General features: G+C 45.2%; 1 long non-coding RNA gene across 2 annotated transcripts; it reads left to right on the forward strand.

The window, feature by feature from the left end:
- Positions 1-1,609: 1,609 nt before the first annotated feature.
- LOC125404753 (uncharacterized) lies at positions 1,610-5,408 on the forward strand. Of its 2 annotated transcripts, none has more exons than XR_007233363.3 (2): positions 1,610-1,734; positions 2,532-5,408. It is a non-coding gene; the product is annotated as an uncharacterized LOC125404753 (long non-coding RNA). The 2 variants fall into 2 exon arrangements; XR_007233362.3 differs by lacking the exon at positions 1,610-1,734 and adding an exon at positions 1,744-1,963.
- Positions 5,409-6,322: the final 914 nt, after the last annotated feature.

The raw sequence follows: 6,322 nt of genomic DNA on the forward strand, positions 1-6,322 counted from the left end.
GCGACTCTCCTCGAATCTCTGGCATACTGACTCAGAGCAGTGGTCCTGAAGCGGACCCTCCTGTTTGGCATTTGTAGGCTCTGGATTAAGTCATTCACAGCTTTCTTGATTCAGTATGGGAAAAGGGGACCACGCCCTGGAACAGTCCCTCCAAAGAAACTCTTCCCCAATAAGATGGGCCTAAGGGTTTGTCAAAGCCTTCCTGACCAGGCCTCAAGTCAGCCCTGTCCTTCAGCTGATCTCTTGCTGTCCTTTGATGCTGGACACGGGGTACAGGAATGCCCTCTCACTCCCAGCATGCCTTGGCTCTCTGGAAGGTGCAAACGGAAGAAGTGGGGAAGCGCTGTGGCAATGTAGCTTTAGAGAAGAGCAAGCAGGGAGATTTTGTACCTGAGGGGCTCGAGAGCTTCACCAGCTCTTCCTTCGCCCTGTCACTGGTTTGCGATTACAGCACACATAACTGAAAGCATCAGTATGCCACAGCCACAGATTCTAGGCAACTGGGAGGCTTCACTCGGAGCAGAAGTCAAAGGCTCCGCTTTCTCGGAGCCCATTTGTTCATGGATTTATTTAATGAACATTAAGATGCCCAGTCTGCTTCCTGTCCACTCACCAGCTCATCATTCAGACATTTCTCTCCCCACCTCCCCCTTTCTGTCTTCAAGCCAAACGGACCTTCACTTTGTGTTTTGAACAAGCTGCCCTACGGGCCTTACCTCCTCCGGAGTTTTCTGTGGCTCGCTAACAGAGTAAAGCCTCTTACTCAGATATCATTTCCTACTTCATGTTTACTTATTTATGTCCACGGGGTTCTACCCCAGAAGAAAATCGGGGAACCTGTGTCACATACCTCCAAAAGTAGAAGACACAAATGGCAAACCACAGAGACAGTGACCGCTAAATTCCTTGTGCTGGGATTTGATACCCACCCTCTTTCCAGCTAGACACAAGCTTCATCAAAGTCTTGACTCTAGATTGATCAATGCAATCCTCACTAACCAGCCCAGTGTCTTACACAAAGTGGCACTCAATAAGTATTTGTTTATTGATAAATTGAGCACTTAAGAGTGTCGCCAGAAGGGTCTCTCCTGAGACGATGACAGAAAGGCTCCCGGCTCACAGGTAAGGTGACAATGAAGACTCAGAATGATAGATGCTACCGTGCATCGGAGACCCTGCCATAGTGCAGCATCGGCGCGTTTCCCGCCATGCACCGCGTGTCTGTCACTTCCATGCACACTCCCCAGGGGAAGGCAGATGCATGCTAAGAGCAAAACAAAACAAGAATCAGTTTGCAACTGATGGCAGACATAAAACAGATAATTCAGCGAAAACCCAAAATGCTTGATTTTCAGAAATCTGGCAGAGATATTTGGATGCTAACAATCAATGCTAAAACTTGGAGAACCGCTGTGATTTATACCTTAGCCAGAAAATAAAGGAAGGGAGATAATTGTGCAGCCTTGGTCTCATCCAGGAAGGAGATTTTTAAGCTGTGACAGTAATGGGAAAAAGTTTTGAACAAAACCAAAGCCTTGGGCAGTTGTCCAAGAAACCGCTTTACCCTTTGTCCCTCGAGTGTAGCAACCTTGGAAGAGGGAAGCTGGGTGGGAGAGCTGTCACCAGCTAAGTTCAGGAAAATCCCTGCCAAGAGGACATATAACGCACTTCCTCCCACCTCCCACACCCTGTGCGACACTCCTGCAAGATGATACTCAAGAAACACAGCTTCTGGTAAGTGCTGAGGGCTGTCCCTATATAAGGATTAGAGAGCCCTAAGGACAGACAGAGGCACAGAGGTCTTGTCATACCAGTGTGGCCAAGTGTTCTCAAGCTCCCAGGGAGCCTGGATCTATGCGAAGACACAAGAAACAGATCAAGAATAGAGTGAGGCCAGGCGTGAGAAGGAGACTGGAAACCATGACCTTCAAGCACTAGAGGGAAACTCCTCCCTGCAGTGAAGGTCAGTGGGGCCCAAGGATAGCTTGAGTCCTAGAAGTTTCTCTCTTGCTCTTGAATAACTTCCTCATCATATTCTAGTTCTCTGAAGATCATAGGGCCAAGGCAAAGATGGACCCTGTAACCTCAATACTATTGAGACTTAATCTGGAAGTAATCAAAATGATGAAGTCAAGAATTTTCAGCCAACAGTGGAATAAAAAATGTTGGGTTAAAATGTATATGTATTGGTAGAAAAGCAGGTCTATCTAGACTTAGGCAACAGGATTCTCTCTATGTTGGGATTTGTGGTAACACAGTCACCACGAAGACTAGAGAAAGCGCACCAGGTCTCTGTGAGTGCCGAGAAAGGATAGGTGAGCTGGGCATGAAATGCAAGTCTAAGATGATTAGAGGTGGAAGGGAAAGGATTGCAGAGCACAGGAAAGGAGCGGCGGGAGAGCATGGGCCAAAGCAACGATGTCTGAGTAGCTGAGACTGGGGGCATTCCTAACTGATGAAGCAGGTTAGGCAAATCCATGCAAAGGAGAATATATACAACTCTAAATTTAAAAATGCATCATTTCCTCTAGGTCTCCGGTATTCACCAAAGGCTGTAGGCCTTGCAAATGGGAATTTTTAAAGCGGAGAAGAAATGGTTAGACTTGATGTTTTAGAAATCTGAATCAACGCTTACCAGAGAACTTGTGAAAAACCCACCATGGCCACCTCCATGTTTCTCATTCCATTGGTCTGAGGCATGACTTGAGTGACTGGCATTGCAGCCATGCCTGAGAATCAGCAGAAGCAGAAAGAGCCAGCAAGGAAAGGGTACAGACAGAAGACACGAGAGGCTCGGAGATCAGGTGTCCTGGAAAGACTGCAGGAAGTATATGCATGGTGATTGGTGTGTCAAAGAGACGACATACCAGAAGAGGAAACACTGTAGAGAACGTCTTCTTCATCTTCTGCTGCCTTGGATGGTCTTTCACTTTTCAGATAAAAACCAAAAGCCATGCTTTTGTCTGTGGCTCAGCTACATGTGTGGTGTGGAGAGAGAGAGAGAGAGAGAGAGAGAGAGAGAGAGAGAGAGAGAGAGAGAGAGAGAGAGCGCAAATGATAATTAATCTTGAGTATCATTCATCAGGAGCCCTCCACCTGGTGTTTTGAAGCAAGATCTCTCACTGGCAGGGATCACCATTAAGGCTAGCTTATCTGAGGAGTGAGCTCCAGGGATCCACCCACTGGTCTCTGACTCCTCCCCCCACTCCACCCCTGAGCAGGCATTGAAAGCATTCCTTAACACAACTAACTGGCTTTTAAGTGAGTTCTGGGGCTTGAACCAGGGTCTCTGTGCTTCCATGAAATCCCTCTACCAACTGAATTATCTCCCCAGGTTCTTGTCCAGTGTCTGCTGAACTCCTTACCAGTTTGAATTCTTACAGTATCCATTTTTTGCCTTATTGTCTAGATATTTTATTGTTTAAGATTTACGTATTTTATTTTACGTATATGAGGATTTTGCCTGCAGGCATGGGCATGTACCCTGTGTGTCTGCTTCCCACTGAGGTCAGAAGAGGGCATAGGGTTCCCTGGAACTGGAGTGTTAGATGATTGTGACCCGCCATGCCCCATCCTCTGCAAGAACAGTAGCAACCTCCATGCAGTAGACTGTTTCTTAATGGGGATAGCTGTGAACTCAAGCAATTACAGTGTAATGCAACAAAAAAGAACATTCATGGGAAATTTCGGGAAGCCAGGGGTAGGAGTGTCTGTGCTTGGCCATAGGCAAACTGCTAACAGTATCAAAGAGAGCGTGATAATTGAGTTGGAGCCTTTCTCAGTCCCGAACCTACAGGCATCTTGCCCTGGGTAGTCTTTCACTGAAAAGGCCAAGACGCTGTGTGCACCATGAAAAAGTCAGTCTCTACCCTCTTGTTCAAACAGCCCTAGGCCTGCCATTCACTTACCACAACCCAAAATGTCACAAGACATGACTAAGGCTTACTGAGAAATTAAATCTTCCTTGGTGTGTGTTGGAGGCGGGAGGGAACCATCAATTTAACTATGAGAAGGGTTAAAACCCTATGCATGCTGAAGGAAGGTCATGTATCTGTGCACTACGAAGGGCATAGAATGTCCCGTGGTCTTAGTTACTCTGCTCTCAGACTCAGGAGTCACCAGAGCCAGAATTCATCAGCATGCTGTCACTGATTTCCGATGGGAGAGGGTCCTGTGCTCTAGGCCTCCAGCTTCCTGCTGGAGAATTCGGAAAGACCCAGGTTCCACTTAAGGATTTTAAGAAGGGCTTCTGAAATGAAAGGAAAACTCAAGCAACTTCTACCAGCGTGACTTTTGATGGGTTGGTTAGTTTTTGTTTTGTTTTGCTTTTTGGCTCAGAAGGTTTAAATGCACCAAGTTGTTCTGTTTTGAAGTGTTGGAAGCAGAGTGTGTGAAGCCAAGCAGGGCCACTGTTGAGTGTTTAAAGTAGGGGGAGGGAAGAGAAATGGTCCAAATGTTCACTGTAAGAGACTAATTTAGGAAGAGGTGAGCTATTCTGCACACACTAGAAGTAGCAACATTCACTGCTGTTTCTTCTATTGCAAGAAGCCCACGGTGTAAGTTCCAGCCTCAGCCATCTCTCCAGCAACTTGACTCTTGTGGTTCCTGTCTCTTTGTGAGAGAACAGCATGTCCATGCCTGCCTCACAGGGTAGCTGGCAATATCCAGTGAATTAATAGATCAAAAGGGCTTAAAACAGTGTGATGTGTGGAGTGTATTACCCAGGACACTTGCTCACTAATGTTCTTCTATGCTTTGAAAAAAAACTCAGCACAAAAATGTATGGGCCATCTCTGTTATACAAAATTACAGAAAACTTATTTTACTCAAAAAGTTATAGTTGTCTCTCTCAAAATAGTACAAAAATTAGTTCTAGGAAACTTGCCAGATTTGGGCTATAGGCTAGAGATGGAGAGGAGAAAGTGTTCACTCTATTATTTTTGTTCCTATATTGTTTTAAAATGAAAATACAATATATGTATATGTTTATGCCATTTAAGAAGTGGCAAACACATAGATAGTAATATTGTGCAAAATATATTTATTTCTGAATAACTCTGAGGCAGATTTACGCAATGTTTTTAGCAATGCAAGCGCGTGATGAAAGCTTTTGTTTGCCACCGGTGTGAGGAGCACTGTGGTACTGAGAAAGTCTGCCAAGTGTCCAGGCCACGCCCAGCAGCTGGAGCCTCACCAGGGCATCAGACCACAGCCTCCGGAGGACACAGGGTTTCTGGTGTCTTGGTTTAAAAGCGTGCACTGAAACGGAGCCAGCACCACTGAAGCGGAAGCAGCAACAGTGAAATGGTTCAGATTATTGGATATTTACAGTAGTTTAGTTTTAAAATAAACTTTTATTTTGTTAACATGCTGAACGTCTTATTTAATAAACACAACCCACTGAACAATTTTTTGACTTGCGTAGTTATTGCAAGAAGATAATGATTATATTCATATATTAAATATAGGTTGAATTCACAACATATTAGCTCTTTAATTTAATATATATTATTTTAATGTATTAAATAGGCTAAATTTGATCTATAACGTATTCATCATAATTAGACTACTATATGTCTGTGGCACTGGCATGGTGACATGTGACTTCTGGTTTTTTTTTTTCTTTTCTTCTTCTTCTTTTTTTTTTTTTTTTTTTTTTTGAGATAGGATTTCTCTGTGTAATACTGGCTTTCCTGGAACTCACTCCATAGACCAGGCTGGCCTTGAACTCATAGAAATGCAACTGCCTCTGCCTCCCAAGTGCTAAGATTAAAGGTGTGCACCACTGCCTAGCTTCTGTTCCTTTATTTGTAAGCTGGGTAACGTAGCAGCCAGCACCGAGAAGGAAATGAACAGCTGCAGTGTTCCACAGCAATTCTGCTATCAGCATCATTTTGCATCAATCTCCCAAGGGCGGTTTTCCCCAACAAAGACCCCACCAGTCCCCCACGCAGTGGAGGAAGTGGTTCAGAGCCACGTCAGAAATCTGAGCGAGCTTATTCCTCCCGGATGACACTCCCTGAACGCCTAGAACAACCCTTACCCTCAGAGAGTCACCTGCTTTCTAACAATCAGTCCACTGAAAACAAGAGACCTACCATGGAACCAGCCAGTAACTCCGATGACGCCTTTTCCTACACAAAAATGCCCCTCTGATTCCCCGAGAAACCTCATCCCCACACCGCTCCCTTTACTCCTCAAGCATTCCCGACAACTGCCCAATGTTCTGTGATGATCGGAGATGAGCGGAAGGCCATAATTCCCTGTCAGTTTGCGAGAATCGGCCATGCTAAGTTGATCAAGTCGTGGTGGAGATGTCCAG

Source organism: Myodes glareolus, chromosome 10 (assembly GCF_982192425.1).
Source record: "Myodes glareolus chromosome 10, mMyoGla1.1, whole genome shotgun sequence".
NCBI lineage: Eukaryota > Metazoa > Chordata > Mammalia > Rodentia > Cricetidae > Myodes > Myodes glareolus.